The 25229-nt window shown below is 40.8% G+C and overlaps 1 protein-coding gene across 4 annotated transcripts in view; it reads left to right on the top strand.

Moving 5' to 3' along the window:
- The window catches only part of LOC105938867 (protein shisa-6), a 109840-nt gene that overhangs the window by 58358 nt on the left and 26253 nt on the right, over window positions 1-25229 (top strand). The window lies entirely within an intron of this gene.

A 25229-nucleotide genomic window follows, 5' to 3' on the forward strand; every position in this document is an offset into this window, starting at 1 on the left:
TGTTGCTGGCCCCGTTTTTTGTTTTTATTTTTTGCCTCTATTGGTTTCCATACTGCCAAACTGGGACAGCTGAAAATTGCCATGCAAAAGTAGCGGTTAGTGGTTCCTCAGAGCTGCACTACCCTGGATGTAAAGAGGATTTTCACCGGATTGCTTTGATGCCCAAAAAATGCTTGATTCCTCCAGGAGTTGTTAAAAAAAAATAATAAAATGTTGAGAAAACTCTCCTTTTTAGACTACTTCTGTGATTTGTTGGGGGGAGTCTGATGTGTTAATTATTGTAGGACACAAAGTGGTCTTACGGTGATGGCAATGATCTTTACTGAGAGATCAGAGGTTTAATTAATCAATTAATCAATCCAACCCCCCAAAAACTCTCATTTGTTGATTAATGTTTCATAGCCTTTCATGCTTTGAAAGGATTTAATATCAAGTTCAACACATCTGCATCAATTAGTCTGTGGATATCTGAAAACTATGTGGATCGGTCCCACATCTCTAACGGCTGGCCTGCAGCTACGAGGCAAAGCTGAGGCCAGATTACACCGAAGAACCTCCGGTTCATCTTTATGAGCGAAAGATTTCAGATTTCATATTAAAAAGTCAAAATGGAATATGTGGAACAGGAAGAGACCACTATGTGTGTCCCATTTACCTTTTGTTTTTCACTTCATAAACAGTGTTTTGGTGCACTTTACATGAAGTGTATCCATCCTTCCTGATGTATCATTGTGATGGTTTGCAAAAGGTGTTCCAAGCCACGACTGGAGAAGGTTTTGTCAAGATACAACCACTAAGTTCAGCGTGATTTACATGTAGAGCTACTGTGTGCGAACATCTATTTTGCCACCGATCTTTAACGTTATTTGTCTGAACTTTGACTAGGCCGTTCCAACTGATGTGTATGGTTTGATCTACCCCAGTCCACTGTAGATGTGGCTGTATGTTGAGGAGTTGCTGTCTTTTTGTAGAGTGATCGCTGTCCTGTTGCTCCACCTGAGCAATGGATCACAGCTCCTCCAGTGTTGCCATTGTCTCCTTGGCTGCCTCTCTCATTAACGCTCTCCTGGTCCAGCCTGTCAGTCTAGGTGGACCTCCATGTCCTGGTAGGTCTGCAGTTGGTCCATCCTCTCTCTATGTTCAGATGATGGGTTGATCAGAGCTCCTGGAGATGGTCAAAGCTCAACATTTAACCAGAACTTTCTCCCTGTCCCGTGTGCTGGGTTCCTTGGTCTTCATGTTGTTTACCATGTTCTTTAAAGGACCTCTGAGGCCAGGAACATCATGCTCAAATTAAACTAGACAGACAGAGTGACTGATTATGTTTTAGGCAAACTGCAAAGTCAAATAGATTTTATTTTTGGGTATGAGTGAAAAATCTGACCACGTCTTCAAAATTCAGCGTAATTTCCTTCCGTCTGCCAACTATGCAGCGCTTTGTGTTGGCCTGCCACATAGAATACCATTGAAATACAACGTTATTCGTGTTTGAGGGCTCTGCACAAATCTACCGAATGTCAAACACACAAGAAATGAAAGCGATTTAAGATTCTGAGACCTCGGTGACCAGAAACAACACCGTCATTTGTTTTAATGCAGTTCTGGAGCGGTCCAGTTACAGAACAAAGCTACTGCATTCAACGTCTCCGGATAGATAAATCGATTTCCCGTTAAGCTGGGTCACCAGAGACAAGCCGTACAAATGCGAAGGGAGCTATTTGGGTCAACCTTATTGGGCCCGTCTTAATGCAACGCATCGCTTGAACGCTACAGCTCTTTTGTTAGACCATAATGCTCGTGTTTTTTTTTCTTCTTTATGGCGTTATATACGCAGAGAGGCATCAAGGGGAGGTAACGGGGACGCTTGTGCTGCATTGTATAAAGCAGACCATTACCTGGGCCAACAGGAGCCACGGAGACTACCATGACTCACGTTAGATTAGAACAAGCTTCTTTCACTGCTCCCTGGGGTAACATTTATCTTGTGGCAGCCACCAAATATTGACTGTAATGGTGACAAATGTGGTCTGCATAGTACACTTTACTGCCAACAGTGTGCCCCCCCCCCCCCTCCCTGTATAAGGCCAGTTCATTACTGGATTTCATTATATGTGCAGGATAGGCTGCCGCAAGATTTGAAAGACACCAATTTACTTTTAACAATATGCAAGGCTCCCCTAATCCCTCACCGTAGCCCTCATCGGTGAAACGGAGGGCTCTGAATATATAGCCCATGAATCTTTAACCACCCCGCTCCGTTCCGTTGTTTTAACAACCCGGTTGGCCAAGTCGCTTCTGCTGGCGGAGCTGAAATTCAGAGTCGGAGCTCAGGAGTTAATCCCCGCGCTTTGTGCTGTACCACCTAGTCATCTGGGTCGTCTTGGAGCAGGTGAGAGATGACGAATCCACACCTGATCACTCAGAGCCTCTCAGCAGGAGTTTTCTTTATCAGAGGCTCCAGTTTCCAGGACCCTGCAGTGCCTCGTGTTGCTTTATGTAACTTGTGTCCCCGCTTGTGTGGACAGGTTCTCCGTGTGGCGTGCAACACCCTGAGCCCTGAGCGCTGGCCTAGTTAAAGGGGTATTTTAAGACTTCCCACACGGGTTCATTTGCCCTTATCTCCTTCTCAAGTTCAGCTGTTTTCTTCTCAGAGCTCAAGTGTCAGGCCTCAGGAAGAAAATCGAGAGCTAGCTGCACCATTGTGAAGGTGAATTTAGTCCAACATGTTGCGGTCAAACTTGTTGTTGTTCTTTAATTAAAGACTCTACAAGTAGGTCATTCATCTTCTGAAGGAAGACAATCGCCTGGGTTTAATAAGGAGAAGATGGTTCGCATAACATTACCTAATCACATCTATGTCCATATTATTCGAAAGGTTATGCAAAATATAGTTTCCTGCTCTATTTTTGTAAATACGTATTTTTTCTGTTGAGTTGTTTGTGGGTTAAGATCAAATTAGCCATGTTTAAGTTCTGCTGTGTGACATTTCCACCAATCAAATAACTGGTTTCAACGTGAAATAGATTGAGCCGTTTACATTTGAAAAATGTGCCGGTATCCTGATTTGCATCCTGATTGGTTTATAGTGATCAGTTGCTGCATTTTCCTAATTGAGCCACTAGGTGTCGCTGCATCAGACGTAAACATTGTTCAGTTTCTCCCGGCTTTCCTTACATCTTGGTTGGCAATTAAATAGAACAGATCGCAGTTAGATAAATGGAGATTTTTCTATTTATCACCTATCTGTCTCCTTGGTGGACTCTACTGTTCCTCGATCACATTTAAAGTCATATTTCTTGATTAGAATGACGGCCAAATTACACCAATTCTGATTCCGAGACTCTCTAAATTCTCCACATAATCAATACTGAAATGTAAATGCTATTTGGAATATTTTTGTAAGACTTTTTAAAATAAAGAGTTGAACAGTGGCACAACTGATAGCACTGTTGCCTTGCAGTAAAAAGGTTCTGGGTTTGAATCCTGGTCTGGGTCTTTCTGCATGTTCTCCATGTGTGGGTTCTCTCCGGGAACCCAATATGTATAAATGTGAGTCTCTCTGTTGACTGGCGAGCTGTCCAGGGTGTACCTGGACAGGTCTTTTCTAATGAGCCGCCACCCTGCATGGATAAATGGAAATAGAAGGTAGATGGATCTAAAAAATATTGACTTAAATGTTCTTAATCCACTAAGGTTTGTTATTATCTGCAATGTTGCACTTAAAACCCGCTTCCTAAATACCACAGTCTATGGTCATGACAGATGAAGAATAGAGGCCCTAATAAAAACTGCAAAAAGAAAAACATGAGTCACACCTTCTTTCAAATTCCTGTCATCTTTTTCAAAAGGTTTTTGTAACTTTGCTATAATTATTTGATTATGAGTGGATTTTTTTTTCCCTCCCTAATTTGGCACGCAGTGTTGCAATTAAATGTGGACACGTGAAGTCGCTGCACTTTTGCATTGCAGCACAATTTGTGAGGACTTTGTAGATTGGACAGATGCTAAAACTTTGTTTTTTTTTGGATGGAAAATGGGTGCATGAAGGAAGAGTGCTTGTTATTCATAAATAAACTCTGTAATACCTCCGTATGCTAAATCTGTTAAACCGGAGAGTCTTTGTTTGAACCTTCTGCATCAGCGCAGCTGAATGAGAGCCTCGTCATTATCACTGTGCAAATAATTCATCAAAACATGACTCTTAGTTCACAACGCATCATTTGTGACGACGGCACAATCTTTTTTTTTTTTTATTGGTTTGGATGACAATAAATCTTTGAAAGAGATCCATTTTGTTTTAGGACTGAACCAAAGGGGGAAAAAAACAACAAAGCATTAAAGAATAAGGAAAAGTGAAGCACGCCGTGGATGTTTGGGCCAGCATGGTGCCCCACATTCTGCTCCAACACCCAATGAATGCATCAGATTCTGCATAAGAAACTGGAGTATCATCAGGAGCAGCTCCATAAATTATAAATCCGTCCTCGTCTACGGCTCGACTATCTGGATCACTGCTAAACATGCATTTAAAAAAAAAAGAAAAAAACGAGTGAAGAAGTGAAGATTTGGCTTTTAAGGCTTGTACTGTGAAAGAGAGCATGAGTTGGTTCTGCAGGAAATGAGTGATATGCTGATATAATGATGTGACCCAGCAGTGGCTCTGTCTGTTTCCGCTCTGCGCCGCTTTTATCATCCGAGGTGATTTAAACGGATGCAATCACAATGTGGCCTCGCTCAAACAGCAGCGCAGTCGTTTTAATGGCTTTTGGATAAATTTAATTAGCAGCGTATCATTTGAGATCGTCTTTCCCCCTGCGTTCTGTTATTTGTGTTTCCGTCGGCACGGCCGTGTAACAACCTCTGCTCCTCTCCTCGCACCGGCTTCTGTCAGATGATGATCTCCAGTCGAGCTTCATTCATCAGACTCTCACTGGAAATTAGATTGGAACGTGCAATGTTTATGCTGGATTGTTTTAATCTGCTGAGAGGGGGGAGGTGGGTGGGATAATGGCTTTTGATCCCCGTCAAGAGAAAGAGGTACCAGCTAGAACATAATGGAGGCCCATTATGTTCCCGAACTCCTAATCAACGTTTCTGATTGTGATTAAATTGAAATCAGCACCTTCAACTGTGAGAAGAAACACGCTCGCTGCTTTGTTTCTGGGATCAGATTAAAGGTGCTGTTGGGCTGCAGAGCAACAGCATTAAAGAAACTGGACTGAACCTTAAAGGCAATCAGCTGGAGAGAAAACATTTCCAGTTCACTCTCATCCAATCAGAATCATCCAAAATGGGGATTCAGTTTACCTATTTGCCACGTTTATGCATGAAAACCAATATTTCTGGGATGTCTGTGAACCAGCAAGCAATCCTGGTACGTTTGTAGCCAAAAGACTGATCCCATCAGGAAAAATGTGCAGAAAGAATACAGGGCAGCTTTAATACTGTTAGAACTTTTCAACATTTTGTCACGTTCCAGCCACAAACATTAAATACAATAAAACAAAGGAGATGGTTGTAGAGTTCAGGAGAAACGGGAATAGGTCCAACACTATTACCATCCTGGGGAGAAGAGGTGGAGATGGTGGAGGAGTATAAATAGTTCAGTGTTTACCTGGAGTGGAGATGCAACTGTGAAGCTGTCTGCATGAAGGAGCAGAGCAGACCGGACTTCCTGGGGAAGCTTAAGTCCTTCAGGGCTTGCAACAAGACGCTGCAGATCTTCTGTAGGTCTGTGATGCAGCATCAGAGCATTTTACCTAAAGAAGCTCCACAAGTTGCCAGCCATTTACATTTCTTCTTGGCTCACAAAAAAATCGGTTCTTCCAAATATTCATGGCTTGACCCACAGTTCAGATGTCCTGAAGTATTGCTGGAAATACAAATGCACGGCACACTTCATTTATTAAAAAAAAAATGTCTAAAACCATATATTCTTCAAAATTATGTACGACTTGTTAGGTCTGTCAAATATAATCCCACTAAATGTTTGTTGAAATCTGTAGCTGTAACATGACAAAATGAGAAAAACTTTAATCAGGCTGGAACAATTTTATTTAATTAGTTATTTGTTTTTTGAGGTTAACTAAGTCAACTGTGCTTTTTGGATTTCAGCAGCAGTCAGAGCCATTTTAATGGCCTGACACACATTTCAGATTTCTTGTAGTATTGTTTCCTAATCTTTGGCTCAGGAGCCCAAATTATGAAAAGACAAGTGATAATCTCCAGATATTAAAGTGAAATGTAGAAATGTATGCTCTTTGCATACTTTGACCATATTTGTATGGTGAAAGTATGCAACCATACTTTCACCATACAAATGGTGTAGATTATGATGTTTCTATTTTACGTCATATATTTTTGCTTCCCAGAAGGCAGAAAGTTAGTAACTAATTTATAAACGGCGTTACAAAAAAAGTTGATGCTTTAAGTACCCTGTATGTGTAAGGACCTCTCCAGTATCAAAGCACATGCAAATGTCAAATTCTGATTTACAGTAACGTGAACCTGATCCCAATTTATCAGGATGCACGCCCTGCAACGAATGTGCACAGGAAATTATTCAGAAATCCTGCAAAAAGCTGACAAAAACAAAGATTTAAAATGCCCCCACGCCATCAGCAGCTGCAAACGTTAAGTCAGGGCTTCATTACAATCAGACGCCGCTGATATAAGTTTGATGCATCCGTTGTCTGGTTAAAAGACAAAAGAACACATTTGCCGCTGCCTTCAGCCTGTCGTGGCAATCTTCACAAAGTGCTTGTTTTGTTATTATGTTCCAGTGTCGGGAGCAACAGAGACAGACACCTGAATCAAATGAATTCCAGTCATGCAATGCCCACCAGGATTTCATCTCCACCCAGTCATAACCTTTGCGAACGCGCAGACAGATGTGTCTGGCACCCCGAATGAACAGAAACAGAGGGAGGTGGGGGGGAAGAAGGAGCCACTCTGAGGGCTTGTTAAAGCATCACTCCGTCTTGTGGGAAGAGCGAGGACGCTGTGTGTTTTTTAACTCCCCCATAACCTCATATTCCCCAGCTTTTCCCTCTCTCTCCGCTGCCTTTGGCTCACTTTTAATTTAGTTTTTCATCCGTCAGGTCCTCAAAGCGCCATTTCCCTTGTTTCTGTTTTAGTAATTTATAAAATGCTGTCTGTGTGATGGTCACAGTGTATTAACCATGGGCCTGCGCTTGCTTTAAACACAGAACGCTCTCATCTCATGCTGTGGTGGAGCCCTCTGTTAAGATTAAAAATCATTATGTCTTACGCTGGAGTGAAAAATCCTTCACGTGAGAGGTCCTGCGTCTATATGTCTCGGGTCTAATTAGAAAGGAGATTGTTTTAGTTGGAGAGAAAAGAGAGCAGAAAGATCAAGACGTCCTCCAGGAGCACAGACGGAAGAAAGCTTCACGGCGAGGATTCGAGTTAACAGGAACGTCATTTACCTCTCCTTAAAGGAGAGATGCTCTGTTTCCTCTGGCTGTAGAGGAACGCTCTGAAGACTGTAGTTTATGTCCTGTTTGGGATTCTGTGACGGTGTGAAGCCCACAAGTGTCTGATTTGCACTAAAACAAGTTTAGTCCGTTTTAGGTTGTTCTTTTTTTTTTTTTTTTAAAGCCTATGTGTTTTACTGTTGTTCAAGGTTTTAAACCAGATAAAAGAAATATACCGGCTGTCTGTGAAACAGATTTTTGGTTTCTTTAAACAGCAGGTTCTCTGATGTCCTCGAGTGAAAAGCTTCCTGTGCTCAAAAATGGCTGATTTGTTGTGGATAGAAATATTTGAAGATTTCTTCAGATTGTAGCATAACTTCTTTTCTAGACAGAAAACTGGGATTTAGAAAAACAGTATTAAATGAAATAATGTAAAAATAAAACATCTGTTGAAGCTGGCCCACTGCTTTCTAGGTATTCTAGGTATTGTCTACAAATATTCTACAAGACAAGAGACTGTGGCTTTGGAAAAGCCTTTTTAGAAGCCCAATGTTGGCTTTCTGTGTCCATTTATAAATTGTCCTGCTCAATGTTCTTGTCCCGTTGGACACCAAGATGTCTCCACCTGCTGATTTGAGGTGAAACTGAAAAACCTTTACTGCTCACATCCAGTTTGTACAATTATTAGCTCTGGACCCATAGCATGATGCAGCCACCACCGTGCTTCACTGTTACAGCATTCTTAGGTTTGGAAAACCCACCTTGACTCCTCCAAACCACCTTTTTTTCTCAAATAGCTCAGTATTTGTCTCATATTCCATAAACAAAAGTTCCAGAGAGATGTCACCTCATCCACTTTAGAACCCGCTATTAAAGCAGACAGTAAATGAAGAACAAAGTTATCGAAAGGTTTTTGTGTGATTTGTCAAAAAATAATTTATTCTCTGTGATTATAAAACGGAGCAGCAGCCAATAACATCACGCAAGGTACTTCAATGCCTCCATCATGTCATTGCATGTCTGCCTTTCCTTTCAGGATAAGTAAATAATGCATCTCCCTTCTACACTTCTAATAGTGTAGCATTCATAATGTGATTTCTAGATAAGCCAAAATCTCAGAGATTGCTGAAAAGTATTGTCAGATACACAACTCAAAGACAGCAGATATACTACACATGGGTGGCCCTGCTAAATGTATATTATAGTTAAGCAATGATCCCAAAATAATGTTGCTTAATATCAAGTTATGCTATGCAGAAGCTCTGTCTGTCCTGATGAAGTTCCACTCACCTCAGAATGCTGAATGCTTGAGGTAACTCCAACGGCAGTGCCGCTCAACCTTATTAGTTTATCTATAAACTATCTAACCATTTGGGAGAACATTAAGCTATAATAAGGTATGGCTAAGTAAAAAATTAGGATAAGCAAAAAGTTTACAATCTTCATTTCACTACACACGAAATAAACAAAGCAGGGCTACATCATAATAGCCGACCACATAGTTCATAGACATCACAGGTCTTGATTTTTATGCTTTATTTTCTAACATTTATGCCCATCTAAAATGTTCCTTTACACGGTTATTACGATGTAATATTAAAATGACAGAGATTCCTTCTATAAAGGCGGTTAAAAAATTCTCCTGGTTTGTTTCCGGGGTTACAGTTATTTAGGTCTATATTGTAATTGATTTACTCGTTCTGCACTATTTTAGCTTTATTTCTTGTTTAAATCAAGGTTGTTTCTTATTATTCTTCCTGTTTCTGGTCTTCACATTCTGTGAGAAATGAATCCACACCTTTAGTCCATTTTTGCTAAAACGTTTTGCTCAGCCGGTGATTTACTTAGACATTAATTACTATTTTACCGGCCTTCCTCTCACATGGTAGCATTGAACCAAATCTCATGAAGATCCTGAATGCCACACTCTGTTTGCAAAAGAACCTTTCAATTAGATTTCCCCGGTTTGGGTCCTTTGTGGCCAGATTCTTTGCTTCTTTGGGTTCAGTGACACAGGAAACGTGGCTGTAAGTTGGTGCTTTAACACGTGTAAAGTAGGGATTTACAGACACTTCGAAGAAATGTACAAAATTAATCTTTTTTCACCTTTCAACTCTTTTTTTTCAACCTTCCAACATGTATTTACAACTTACTACCCATTTCTAACGACCTTCACCTCGCCGTCTGAATGCTTCAGGCTTTCTTTTGACCATTTTCTTTTTTGCGAGGAGAGAAAAAAATCAAGGTAGGAACCAACAGCATCTCTTAAAAGTTGAAATGGCAGGTTTTTCCCTACAGAATGTAACTAATGTATGATTACCAGAGGAAATAATCTAAAAAATAAAATAAAAGCTGCAATAACCTGGCTCTAAAAATGTGCAAATGCTCAAACTAATAATTTGTTGTTGCAGCTTTTGATTCACTTTCAATCTTCAGTCTTCTAAGCTGAATTAATGCAGACGTTGAAACAATTGTTGAGGTGATCTTTTGTTTTAGTCTTGGTCTTGGATAAGCTGCGATTAAATCCTCGGAGAGACGGTCTGATTTTTGTTTTCCTCTCGTCATCTTGACCTCTTTGATGGACCAACACTCAGAAAATGTCACGCAGCAACGGGAGGGAAGTGTTTTTCCCTTCTCTTTGTTTAGTATTGCGGGATTCATTCATGTGTGTGTGTGTTGTGTGTGTTATGGCAGACAACCTATTCTTGCCTTGGCTCGTCTCTGACCCGTCTATTTCAACGCTCCAGACGGCCCTTCAAAAGATCTGATACAAAGCCTGACAATCACTTCAACGTCTCGTCCGCATTCATTCTGTCAGTCCTCCCTTTCTTCCCCGGGCCCTCAGCCGCTCCTTATTGTTTTCTTTCAAACTCATCTTATCTCATCCCTTCAGATTTTGTCACTGGACTCTTTTCTTTAGTATTCGGCGATGTTCCCAAGGCATGTTGACACTTGCAGCCTCAGAATGAATCTTTCCAGCTCTCAAATTTCACCTTCCTCTCACCTTGGTTCTTCGCCGGAGCGGTGGGTCTGAGCGGTCTTCAACGCCCACCTGTCTCAGGTCAAACATTACAAGGCGGCGGATGAGAGGGCTTCCTCTGCTCAGGCAGAATTAGCAGTCAGTCCTGCAGGCTGAACTGTGGGGGATGTTTTCAGCAAAAAGGGGCTGACAACCAACCACTGAGCACACGCAGAGAGAATAAAAAGACCTCCCTGAGAAGTGAGTCAATTAAGCTGCCTCGTAAATGACCGTCACTGTAGGCTGACATTTGTTTATTTCCTTATGTTTACCTTCATGATCCGACTCACATGGGTTTTATGGAAGGACTTGTACTGTAGTAAAAGCCTTGCACTGCTTTCATTAGCTGAAAAGTCTGCTAGGTTAATATTCAGAGTGTGCAGTCACCTTTCCTGTTAAGCAAGCATTGAAAGAAGACGCAACACTATTGTTGCACGCTCTGTTATTTGGATTGAATGTGCCAAAAGTCGAGTCAAAAGTACTCGTGAGCCAGAAAACGCACCAAAAATTAAATGAATTCAACAATAAACTTATCATGCAATATTTTATAAATAAGAAAAGGAAAAAACAAATCATTGTTGTTTGCCTTTTGAAAAGAAAAACAGTTTTCAAATTCTTTTGGACTAATTTAGTCTTTTTTAAGGAATAAAAAAGGGGCTGGGTTACTTTTTGAGAACACTTGTATTTTGCTAAGTTTAACACACCAACTAAAAACAGATTTATCATTAATTATCTAGCCCCTGGACCACGCTTTGCACACCACTGATGTATTCTCACCTGAACCTTTTGTGTTTTTTGGAGGATTTTGTCTGAATTTAGGGCAAAGGTGTTGAAGATGTCAACTGGAGGTTTAGTAACTGTCTAAAATGTTTCCACTTGTGAATAATCTTATTAACTGCTTAATAATGGACTTCAAATGGAAGTCATCTCCTAACCCCTCCATGATTGATGGATTGCAAAAGTTGCTTCGCTAAGGCCCTATTTGATGTCTTTCCACCTTGGCATTGAGTTAACGCACACCTGATTGTGCCAGAGCAGCAAACTGTTCACAGTGATCAACGATCCAAGGCTACGATTTACAGCAGCTTACCTCTTAAATCCCAGAGCAGCAGCGAGGGTGTGCTTTGTTCTTCCACGCAGAGCTTTTTTAATTTCAGCTTTACCTTCACTTACTAAACAATGTGTGTTTTTGTTCACTTGAAGTTAGATTTAAATAATTATAGACCCTGGAAAAGTTGTATTTAATGTCCTGACACATAAAAACCAAGGATTAGAAGAGGGTGTATTTTATTTTTAGCATAAAAATCACAGTTTACTTATCTTAACAAGCTAAACTTTTAAAGCATGCTTAATGCACATGCAGAGTGGAATAAATATCCTGCAACTTTGACAACTTTGCATTAAAGACCGGGGGAGTACAATGAGGTAATATGGAGATTTCACACTGATGCTGGAATCAGAAGACCTGCTGAATTAGTAGCTTCTGAGCCTCTAAAATGGGCTTCTAAGTCATTTGTGTTTAGTTCTCTTATATCACGGGCGAGATACTCTGCCCCTCAGTTGCTGTTTAGCACAATATTTCACGATCGGATTGAAATGTATTCGGACTGAAAAACAAAAAATAATCGGATTTTACCATTTATATGGGCACACAATAAACTAATCTGATCATAATGTGCGTGTTTATGCACCTGGCTTTATTCAGAATAGAACCACTCTGACATTAGTTATCACATTTCCCTTAAAAAAACACAGAAGAAGAACTTCCGTCTATGCTAAACAAAAAAAATACTAAACAAAGCAGTATTACATGAATATCTCTTCCGAGTGCCCAGGCTGGACTTGCGGCAGCTTCTAGCTACAGTTGAAAGGTTACTAAATAAATAAAAAATTTTAGCTCTTTTAATGTTTCAAACAGAAAGGTTGTATTGGGAGCATAGACAGTTTTGCTTCCCTACGTATTTCCGCCACTCAGCAACGTAGAAATACGTCACGTTAACGTCAGGCTCACATGCGCAGTCAGGTCAGTTTGCCACATTCAGAATAACTTGATCCTGACAAGCGTTTATTTGCACGTTGATCAGATTATCAATCGGCATAAACCACCCCTCTCATTCAGAATACAGTTTTATTCAGATTGAGCTTAATCCAATCACAATATTCCGATTGGCTTGTTTACATGACGCATTTTTATTCTGATCTGCCCTTTATTCCCATTACTTATCTCCATAACGTAGCCATGGATCAAAAGTAAAACTGGTGAAATGTGATTCAGCCAATTAAAGGCCAGAAGATCACTTAAAATCAATTATGCATCCTCATGGTTAGGGTTCACCGACTACTACATGTAATGACCATGAATATTTAGCACTTCTTCAAAGGTCACAATTAACAAATTTCCATACAGTAAAGTTATTTAAATGGTAAAGATTGGCACTGGATGTCACTCATATTTCCCCGCAGCATTATGCTGCCACCACCATGCATCCTTGTGGGGGCAAACTGCAAGCAGGAATTATTAGGCCCGTTTACACTACACTTTTTTAACCGAGCCGAGACCAGTCCGAGCTTGGTAACCGAGATAACTCTCGTGTGTAAATGGTCAGCAGAACCGGACCGCGCTAACTGCAGACCAGTTCCTGAGCAGGTCTCGGCCTGTTTTTTTTCTTCTGGCCCGGTTTTCTGATAAAGAGCGCATGAGCAGACCGCGTCATCTCCTTACAGTCAGCTGAATGTCCGCGGTTTTTCCGGTAGTCTGGCTGCACGTCCCGATTCACACTCCATTCAGAGAAATTTCAGACATTCATAATAATACTAGCTTCCTTACCGTGCCACACGGTTTCCAGAGATGATTCTGCTTAGCAGTGTGATGAACCTTAGTGTCTGTCGTTGTTTCCTGCGTCTGTAAATCCTTATTAGAGGTTCGTTTGTCTTATCCACGTCCCAAAAGCCGACTCTGTCCAACCATAACTTCCTGAATGTTACGGGCGCCGCCATTTTGATTTGCTCGGTCCCGCCTTCAATCCCAGAGAGCAGCAGTACCGCAGATCGTCACTAGGAGGCGAGGGAACCAAGGAACCGGGATAGTGTGGTGTGTAAACGGTCGTCTCGGCTTGGTTAACTGATCCAAGCTCAGACTGGTCTCGGCTCGGTTAAAAAAGTGTAGTGTAAACGGGCCTATTGTGGCTAATTTCTTGCCACTCTTTAATAAAGGCCAAATATTTAGAAGCCACCTCTTATAGTTGTCCTGTCAACAGATTCTCCTGCTGGAGTTTTGGATCCCCAGAGATTTATTCGGCCTCTTGGTTCAGGTGGACGGCCATGTTGTGTGCTTTAAACTTCCTCCCTGACCCGTCTGATGGCTTCCTTGGTCTTCATGATGCTGGTTGTTCTCTAATGTTCTCCAGCAATCCCCGAGGCCAGAAACAGAGCTGGTGCATTCATACTGAGACGAAATGACTCCCCGGTGGACTATCCGCTAAATAGGCGACTTCTGATGGAGATTGGTTGCACTAGATTTAGTTTTAGGGTGTCAGAGTAAAGGGAGCTGATTAAATGAGTGAGGAAAGGATTTTTCATTTGAAGAAAAAAACCTTCATCTGTACAAATTATGCAGCAGGGTGTGTTGGTATTTCACAAATAAATCTCAACAAATTGATGTTTGCGGTGCCGACGGGACAAAAATAATGAAACATTTCAAGGGTGTGAATAGGACTCGTCTTCCATCCTGGAGCTCTGTGGGCTTTAAGTCATGGTTTTAATAAAAAGTCTGACTGTGTACGAGGACCTGACTACAGGGCATGTTTGCCACAAGGCTGCAAAGGATAAACACATTTTATCAGCACCTCCACCCAGGGGCTGCAGGCAGGGCCCGTAGATATTAGAGAGCACAGTGGGGAAAGGGACAAAAGTTTGATTATATGTTTGAATTATGAATGCACAATCAAGACCTTTTCCCAGTTGTTATGAAAATGGGTTTCGTGGCATCTATTTAAGAAAGGTCCCCTTGCTTTAAAACCCCTCGGGCTTGTCTTGACATTTCGAAAAGTCCCACAGCGCTAAAATTTTAACGAGTGCTGACATTATCACTCAAGTGTTCATTTGAGATTCTTATGAGGCCGGTCGATATTCTGGATGACAGCACCTAATCAATTAAGCCTGCGGCCTCTTAGCATGTGGTGCGGCAGTCGTTCTGAGTCTGCCACCGGGGGGAGGGAAGAACAGATCTAACTCCCTATGAAGTCGAATTAATCACAAGAACTTCTGATAAATACTGTTAGATGCAGTTGTAGTGTCTCTCAACACGTAGTGCCTCACGGCGTTCAGCCGCTGTTAATTACCATCATCATCCACAATTGTTTACTTGTTGCAAATGATCATTTAATTAGGTAACTTCAGAACGAGCATCCAAATATTATGGATGGATCATAACAAGATCAGAGGCGAGCGACTCCGGCAGCCGCGCGGGGAAGCTTAGCTCTGTAGGACGGGTATCAATCACATTTATATGTGAATAGATGTAATTATCTGTTGTAATCATCACACGTCGCTCACGCGGCCCGCGGAGAAAGAGGCTCTTGTTGCTTTGATTCTGTGAAGTGCAAGTTGTGTGAATGAAACAAGAAGGGAGCCGCTGAACAAGAACCGCCATTTGCAACCCAAAGCGTCCAGAGAAAAGACAGAATTTCAGCAAAAGAACTGGTGCAGCTCCCAGTCTAATGAGAATATGATGGAGATATGTGGAAACAAGCCATGATTGTTGTTGTTTTTTTTGTTTTTTCTTGTTTCCCATTTGTAAATAATCTTGCTAGCCGTAGAATAAAGAGTTCAAATTGTTTGTTTGAAAATGCCCCGTAAAGCCCTTCCCAAAATGACAAGCAGCAATAATCACTTCTCTCAGCTTCCCTTAAACTTTAGTGTGGTTCTTAAAGGATGCAACACACCGTTACCAACAATCTCTACGTTGGTCTTTTTAGTCTAGATGACATTGTTTCAGAGCTAAATATGCAAACGTCAGTCATGCTGCCATATTGCCGGCCAAGGAGCAATACTTGTCGGCTCCTGGGTTTTTGTTGTTGCTGTTGTTTCTCTGCGTACTGCACAGCCTAATCTTACTGTTAAATATTTTCTACTCATTAATAATCTTTGTCACCGCTCACTGAATGATGCTGCTCAAACAGTTGGGAAACGGTTTTATAAACCTTCCCAGGTTGATGAGCAGCAACGGTTGTTTTTCTAAATCTCTTCATTTTGGCATCACGTTAGCACACATCCGGATGTTCCCGAGCAGTGAACTGACAAAACTTACATAAAGAATTATAATGAACTAATGTATTAAGTCGCCTCTCATGAACACTTTTTTATTACATTTTTTATATTTGGTAATATATGTACAATCATCATAAAGTAAAGCTAGAAATTGTGGATTCAGCAGTAAACATCTATATTGAATCTTTAACAGCCGTTTTGATTGTAGAAACGTTCCTGCAGGTCTGACTCAAGAAGATTTCAGTCTATGAAGGATTTCAAACCATAAAATTAAATTTTTAATAATTAGCGTATTGTTCGGACCATAAAGCACCCCAGATTATAAGGAGCACTAAATATTCTTCCCAGGTGTGTAATATCACTCCTCCACATCCAGGCTCTTTATCCGTCTCTGTGGGGAGGACAGAGTAGCTGGACTACACAGCCCTGTTTCTAACATAAGGCCAAAATAAACGTAATTTTTATATTTAATTAACTTACTAGGTTTATTGTTGCTAGCGCGTACCTCAGGCTGCCTTACATGAATGCACTTCTAGTTTAGACATTACAGTCAGGCAGTCTGGTAGACAGCTCAGGGGTCCTCAGGTACCGTAATGCTCCTAATATCCACTGAGCGGAGCGGCTTTGTTGCTAACCAAAGTCATATTTACACTTTTTAAGCGCATTGTACCACATAAATCAGTCAATAAGAACAACGGTGATCACAGATAAGGCGCACCATTCATTTTTGAGGAAATTTAGGGATTTTAAGTGTGCCATATAGTCCGAAAAATACGGTAAGTTGTTTCAATACTGTAGATAAACGTCTGTAACAGCCGGTTCTAGATCATAGTTAAAGGTAATCAGTAAAAACCAGCCTCATGTACTTTACAGAAAATATGAGCAACACTTTCACCAGCTTCAAAACAGATTTTTTTTATATAAAAAGAGCTTTGTCAAAATAGACTATTATCCAAGCTTAATTTCATTAATATTGGGTTAAAAAAAACTGATCTGAAGCTTTCCAACAGTGACTCATTTTGAGTATTTTAAAAGGAAAAAAGTAGTTTGTTTATTTTTTTTGGTACTTTTCGTATCAGTAACAATTCAGGTAATTTTTTAAATTTAAATGTCTAAAAAACTAAAAAGAAAACACATTGTACTGACAAAGTATTTTTTGGGTGTTCTTGTTTCCTGCTACCTTTACACTCATTTATAAATCCCCCTTTGTTCTCCTGCCTGGTGTTTTTATTCCAGTTGGATGTCACAAGGTCACCCTAAGAGAGGAAAACAACAGACTGATTTCTCTTGACTGTAAAAAAACAAAAAAAAGCCCCAGAAACATGTCAGGCATCCAGGAGCTGTGACATACAATCCCTAATCAATACAGCAGAAACTAAGATCCGCTGCCTTGGGGGACACTACTGGGAAAATGATGTGCAATGCCAGGACAGTCAACATGTTTTTTTATCCGGAGGAGGATGGAGAGTTATCTGGACACACAATCTGGTCTTTTAGAGAGTTAACAAAACACCACTGAAAGAAAAGTAACAGAAATAATACGGAGGGCAAAAGGTTTTATAATCCTGCAAATAGATGAATCATTAAATGGTCATCGGATCATCACTAGAACCTTCTCCACAGAACACAGAACTCCTGTCTTTAAACAACCTCATGAAAATATTGTATCGACTACAAGATTCTCCTTCTAATTAGCAGGAAGCTAATTGAAAGAACATGTCAAATTTGAAGCCATCACATGTAAAACTGTTTATTTTTAAATCTGTCTTAAATATATCACATGAGCTCAAGTCAAACCTCTCTGTGGTGAGTTGCTTTTCCTCCAATCAGCTCGACCGGAGCTCCTGTTAGCCCCGCCCACTTACTGTGAAGGTTGCAACAGAGCCCTAAAATACTCAGTGAAACTGAACTTGTATTCATTAACTGAATATTTTAAAGATGAAAAATTTATTAAACGTGTAGTAAATGACTCGTCTACTTCTCTTTGTTTCTGAACAATGGCGGCCTCATTTTAGTAATAAGCTGTTGTTTTATTTATTCATTAGTTGTGGCACTGTTGACCCTCTACAAAGAAGGACAACTCCTATTATTCCGGGTAATTTTGCACATTACTGACTTTAAAAACAAACTGCTCTACGGTGATTAGTTCAGGGTGGACGTCCTGTTCATAATCAATAATCAACAGACAAAACAAATCTTTAAGTCGTATGACCTGTGCTGAGCTGCACCTAAAGTAAAATTGCCACTATTGGACGTAAATAATAAGTATTAGCATTCTGAGCGCCCTCCGTTAAATGCCACCAAGCAGCAGAGCTTGACTCATAATTACAAAGTCATTAAAAGATCTCAGTTGCAATTTTCCAGTTTGTGGTGTCTTGACAAAGCCCGCCTTTTCTCCTCCATTTAATCGCTCCATCGCCCCGCTTATCTACTGTTGCTATATGCCAAGCAGCCAGCGTAATTATGGGAAAACATGGAGCGTAATTATAGAAAATAACTTACGGGGTAATTCGTTTTAGAATACTCGGCTGCGTTTTCTTCACACCAAACAAAAGAAGATGCCCCAAGAACAATTAGTGTGCCTTTATTTAATTGCTCCTGATCGGCACGGTTTCGGCTTCTGCTCTGAGCCTTATTGGATAAAAGGTTTGACCTCAAGTTTGATTAAAGCTGGATTTCAGCAAGAGCACCAACGGAGGGATAATCTCCTACTACCTGTTCAAGCGGGTAATATTATGGTATGCAAAGGGGGAACGAAAAGGCCACTTAATAGTCTACTTGTCTTTGAAGGTTTCACAAATGCATTTAAAAGTTATTAATTTTGTAAGCTGACGCAGGATGTGTGGGTTCAGATTAGATGACGTTTACGTGGAAATGTTAGCTGTGTTGTATATTATAGCTGCGTTCATTCATTATAGCTAAATAATGCATTTGTAAACATTTATCATGACATTAAAGTGTATTTTTGTGCAAATATAAACTAAAAAATCCACTCAAGCTAGTCCAGTAGCATTTCTAGAACATAGTTACTAGGGGGGGGCAAATGGTTTTTTTCTTCGGGGCACTGAAAAAAAGAATCAAACCAGGAAAATCTGGGCAAAATGTAATCGTTTGATATATTAAGTGAGCTACAGAGCCCTGAAAACCGTAATGCTGTCTCAATACAGCTGGAGCTAAAAGTGAAATACATTAATTTTAAAATTATTTATATGATTCTGCCCAAATGGAGAAACAGATGCATTAAGTACAGGTATGTATTTCTAGCATTTTTCCCCTGATATTTAGATGATTTTGGTTTACAGCTAATGAAAACCCAAAGTTCAGCTTCTCAGAAAGACATTTTTAAGAAAGAAATGTGGTTCTACTGAAAAGTGTGTCCATGTACAGGACAGTATGTGCACTCAGTGCTTGGTGGAAGCTCTTTTTGTATAAACTACTGCATCAATGCAGCGTGGCATGGAGGAGATCAGCCTGTGGTTCTGCTGAGGTGCTCAGGAAGTCCAGGTTGTTTCGATAGCAGCCTTCATGTCGTCTGCATCGTTGGTTCTGGTGTCTCTCATCTTCCTCCTGATGATACTCCATAGATTCTCTACCAGGTTCTGGTCTGACCAGTTTATTGCCCAATCAAGCACAGTGGTACCGTGGTCATCAAAGTAAGAAATTCTGTTTCATTGTCTGGGGAACAATAATCAAAGACATTTCTCCAGAGCAATTTTTATTTTTGTTATTTTTTGATGGAAACACAAAATGAAAACATGTCGGCCGAGGGTAATTATTACCATCTGAAGCAAATTTGGCAAATATCCGATTGGGTAACTGAGTCATAATAAAAAATGTGTTTCAGCATTTTACACGTTATTAGCACCTAACTGCACCCAGGCAAAGTAAAAACTTAGAGTACAGGTTCCCCACAATAACCTACAAACACATAAAGATCTATTTCCCAACCATGCCGACGTAGCAAGTGGAAAAAGGTTCTCAACAGCCTACCAACATGAAATGTAAATCTAAAATAAGATAAAATGGCTTTCTTTCTTTCTTTCTTTCTTTCATTCTATCTTTCTTTCTCACAGTGAATATAGATCAATCTGATGTTTCTCTTTCACACGCAGCCATGAATCATTTTCAAGTTAAACTCTTAAGCCCATTGGGGGTGTTTAGGATTCTATAGTGACGCTTCATTAACTAACAACCATTAATCATTGATGATGTCAACTTTAACAGATTGTAGACATTTCAAAATAACTGAATTAAAGAAATGTAATGCGTTCTAATTACCAACTGGGTACCTTGATACCTTGGAAGTGAGGGAAGGTGCCGAGGTTGGCCGGAAAGGAACCAGCATCTGCATAAAGCTTGACCGTGTGAGGTTGGTGCTGAAACGTTTCTTTGTAGTTGGCCGCTCTGACTTTGGACTTGATAAAACCCGGTCAACCAAAATCAGCAGAACACATCTCCACAACTCATGACTGACTGTCCTAGTTCTCCTCAGTCCAGGTAAAACGCTTCTTAGATTGTCTCTGGTTCATGAGTGGCTTGGTCTGGGTACACTTGCAGTCCATGGAAACTCTTGCATGGACTTTGCCTCAGAATCCTCTCAGGGCGGCTATTATCCAGGTTATTCTGCACCCTTATCTACCAAACCTTTTTTTTTCTGACTGTTCTTTGACATTGGGTTTTTATCTTTTTGTACGGTGACCTTTAGTGTCCAGAAAGGCGCCTTTTAAATACAATGTATTATTATTATTATTATTATTATTATTATTATTATTATTATTATTATTTGTTCTGCCAAGTGTCTATTGGAAAACTCTCAAGTCAGCGGTCCTGTGTAAGCCAAAGCATAACATTTTTCATTGTTCTTATTTACAATTCAAACTTGAGAAAGCAAACTTTTCATTAGCTGGAAGCCAAAATGATCAAAATAAAATGATCTCATTAGTGATAAATTATGAATTTGTTACACAAATAAATGTACTTTTTGTGATATTTTATTTTACTGATGTTCGCCTGTCATTATGCATACATAAATTAGGTGTAAAAATGAGCACATCTCACTTATTAGAATATAAAATGTATAAATGTCCCATTCTGATCGGGGTCCACCGCATTAATCGAGCAGGTTTCTTTCTGCTGGGGACCTCCACATCCTCCCTACCCTCAGCTGCTAACTCTTCAGCTTCCCTTTCTGTCTCCCGGCCTGCCCATCCACAGGGTCCAATATTCCACGGCAAGGATAACGGCAGCTTTGTGTGATGTTACTTCTGACATATCGAAGAAGACATCAGATAAATCTGTGCTTATCCTTGTTAGTAAATCGCTGACTCCCTGAAGCTTCCTGCGGCGACGTCGGAGGAGGAGACCGTGTCGGCTCACCGGTAAGGCTCGGAGGGAATGTGCAGATCCTCGGTTTCTGTGACACGTCTCTGGAAATGTGCTAATGTCAAACTGTTGCTCTTCCAGCATTGAAACGAACACGGCGGAGTCTCCTCCACATCTGGAGTTTGTGAGGTGGAAAATGAACTAATTTGTCAGCAGCAACAACCGCACAAAAAGTCAGAGACTAACAGTTCTGTTTGTGTTTCTCACTTAGAAGTTGTTTACTGTTAGACAGAAGAGGAGCGATTTAATATGCAGAGAGGAGCGTCATAATCAAGCTCAGTGCACAAAGGGGAAAATGCAACTGAGAAATTAGTTTTTTTTTTTAAATACCCAGAAATTTGGCATTAAGAAGCTTTGGTTATTCCACTGAAGCAGTGATAGCAGGGAGAGAAGCCAATAGAATTAGCAAAAGGATTCATTAAAGCTTTGGTCTTCTCTGTTTTTAATAAAACGTGCGAGGTTTCTGTTCATAAAAGGAGACGGCACATGTTACGTCGGTTTATTTGTGCAGGATCATGTTTCAAAGATGTACAGAAATGTAAATCTGCAAGCATGCATTTCATATGTGCTTTTTAAGTTGATCCAGCAACGCCACAACAGGATTATTTTCTTTAATGTCAGCGTGATCTGATACACAATATATACCTATGGAGTTATTGAACCTTTGTGCACCGCAAATGTCAAGGTTTTTAACTGGATTCTACCAACATTACCAGCGTGATTGACCAGCATTATTCAGGTCCTGGTCAAGATGTAAACAAGATGGAACGTGTTAGACATGTACCGACCTATTGCAATTAAAGAACACATATTAAATTCCCTTTGGGATTAATAAAGTATTTTTTAAATTTGAACTGAGTAAGACAAAATGTCACTGACATCTTTTATGTAAAAGATTTCTTGAAATGAGTGAATTTGTCCTTGATTTGAGCAGGTAAATATAAGATTATCTGCCAAGGGAAAGAGTCATTTTACCCCTAAAATAAGATAATTAGACATCCAGCACTTAATGGAGTATATCTAATCTATGTCTAATAAATTGATGGAGATGAGTTGTTCCTATTTTAAGTGAAAAAATCTTATGCCATTGGCAGATGGTCTTATTTACCTACTCAAATAAAGTACAAATACACTCATTTCAAGAAAGTTTTAACTTATTTTTAGTTAAGTTTAGTCTGTTTTTGCAGTGTAAAGCCTTATATTGAGATACAAGCAAACCACAGTGAGAGAAATAATCCACAAACATAGAAAACATGCAGCAGTGGTGAATATTTCCAGGAGTGGTTAACCTAAACCAAGTTTCCAGTTTGCATGAATTATTCCTCCATGAGGTCTTAGAAAAAACCAGAACAACGTCTGGAAGAAACGATAAAAAAATTAGCATCCTAAAGAAAGTCTAGTCCTAAATCTCATTGAGATGACCTTAAACAAAAACAACTCTGAGTCTTTCATTATGATGTAAATGTCGTTCCTTGCTGGTGCAAAAGCTGACCACACTTGTCTGCTTACAGATTATATCTGAAATACTTTTTAAAACCTTCTGGAAACATTTTGGGTTAACATCTGATGAGCTGGAATGTCTGGCCTTCACGCCCGGACCGTGCGGAATACAGAATACAGAGGACGGACAGATTTACCACTTTGACATTAATGGGACCTGGTTTTGAATTAAAATGCTGCTTTAGTTTTGTGCTTTTAGTTGCACCTGGCATTTATCTGGCCTTTTTCTGCGTTCTGCCGGCCCAGAACACTGTTTCTTTGTACAACTGTGAAACATTTTCAGCAAAGTTGACAAAGTTATGGCCTGGATGGTGTTTCACTGCTTCCTGTGTGATCTCACGCTGAACTCTTGGTCATGTGATGATGATGAAGTCCCAGACATGATTAGGGCCTCGTTGCCTCGCTGTACGTGGCGGTGAGCTCCTGATCTCTCTGCTTTCTTCTCTCCACCGTAAACATTTCCCTCCCCGTCACCATGGAGGTTTGTGTTCGGCTCTGAGACATCTGTAGGAGGTAAAAAAAATAATAATAAAAAATGAAGCCTGAATCAGAAAAGTTAAATTTTCCAAAGCGTCAAAATGTCAGCTCCTAACTGAAAATGTTCAACTCTGACTCTGCCGCCTTTCTCACTACTGGTCATCAATAGAGAAGCTCCAAAGGGAGATTTTCCGAAATGAAGTGATGGGTCCCACCGTCATACCTTAGACTGCGGCAGCAGAATGACAGCATCTGTCCGTCAGCTTCCCCGCGGCCAGGCGTTTAAAATGGATCTGGGACACAGTGGGGATCCCCCTCTGTCCACCGACTGGAACCTGGAAGCATGCACTTCATTTGTGACATTGCTGCTGACACACTTTACTATCAGCAGGGGGGGGGGGGGGGCTGCATTATGCATTAACACTCACTGGGTTACTGCTGGTGCATATCTGCTCTGCCACAACTGGCAGAATTAGGGAAACGATTCACCAGCAGTCAGGTTTGTCAGGATGAGCAAATCATCTACAAGTGCAGCTCGTAAGGAGAGACGGATCCAAATAGCGGACAAGGTCGTCACCATTCACCTGGTTTTGTGTTCACCCCTAAAAAATAAGTATATTTCACTTTCTCAGCTCACAATCACCCTTTTAAAACATGTTCTTTATATCTTTTGTCTGCATGCTGTGAGCGCCGCGCCGTAACCAAAGTCCAGTTCCTTGATTTGATTGATCGTTGGATTGATCGTTGGATTGATCATGGCGCTCCGTCTTCGGGTTTCTTTGTCAGACTCAGAGTTTTCAAACAGAGCCAGAGAAAGCTGCGGGCCACATGACAAAACGCTCTGGAGAAGTGCAGCAGAGGGCGGGACGCCATGGAGCGGCGTCAAAACTTTTTCTTCCAGTGGCATAAACTCTGTTTCTGCTGTGAGCTTTCACAAACGGCGGCTCTGATTCCTGTTAGGTAGTCGGCCGAGCGACGAAACCCAGTACCCAATCAGGGACAGCCAGTGTTCTCTACCTCACATTTTCAGTCAATTTTAAACAATTAAAGATGAAAAACCCTGATATTCAGGTAGAGCTGTGCCTCCCAGGCTGACATGGTACCGATGGAAGAAGGCCGATAGAGGAAGAGGTCAGCAGGAAGGATTGGTTTAGGTCTGAACATCGATCATCTGGTGGGGACTTGCCTGGAGGAACAGGCTCAGCTTTATGATGCAGTCTCAGGAAATGGACTTTCCCTGCAGAGTGACTAGATACTCGTCAGATGGGGCGGGACGGTGGGATTTAGAGGGATGTGGCAACATGTGATGGGGGAGTGGGGTAGGTGTAAGCAGACTGCAGGGGGATTAAAGGTGTGGTTGGAGCGGGGATCTTTTCCTGCACCTAATATGACATATTAACTTAATTTATTGCTTTTGCTTGGGTTACAGGCGCTCAGTGGGTGTGGCGGGGTCATCGGTATACTGGGATCCTCTATAAAAGTTCCACACTGAGGTGGTTTTTAACTTTTTAGAAAAATGTAAATGCACTAAAGAGCAGATGGTAACACGTTTGTTGAATCAGTTCTGACGTAGCGAACGCTTACCACACATGACTGATCAGCGGTTTCTGGTGCCCAGATATTCCAACAACGCTAGAAAACAGGTCTGGAGGCAACAACCAGTTCGTTTGGCCCAACGAAGAGACGCGAGCATTTCTCATCTGTGGAAAAGAAAAATTTGAAAATTCACTAAAGCTCCACTACTGATCTGTGGTCGGTGCCGGTTAGCAGCTGCTACTTCCTGCATGTTACCGTCAACATCAACGTATGACGACATCATGCTGTGCGTGGCCCGGTTAATTCGTTATAAACCAGCAGATGTGCATTTTCTTTTTAGCGATATTTTAAAAGTTCGCTCAAAATTTGCATGAGCCTTGCATGGAAACAGATTTAGTGGTGTTAGTTCACACACAGTGGTTTGCATGTAGGCCAGAAAGTCCAGGTTTGGTATCATTTGACCAGAGCACCTTCTTCCACTGCTGGGGGGGAAGGGGCCTTTTGGGTGCTTCTTAAAGCTGTCAGCTCTTATTACCTTTGGGACAATTCAAATCTTTTTAAAGGACAGAGACGCCAGATCATTTGGCTTCTATAACTGCCTTCATGTTTGA

This window comes from Fundulus heteroclitus, chromosome 16, assembly GCF_011125445.2.
Source record: "Fundulus heteroclitus isolate FHET01 chromosome 16, MU-UCD_Fhet_4.1, whole genome shotgun sequence".
NCBI classification, from domain to species: Eukaryota; Metazoa; Chordata; class Actinopteri; order Cyprinodontiformes; family Fundulidae; genus Fundulus; species Fundulus heteroclitus.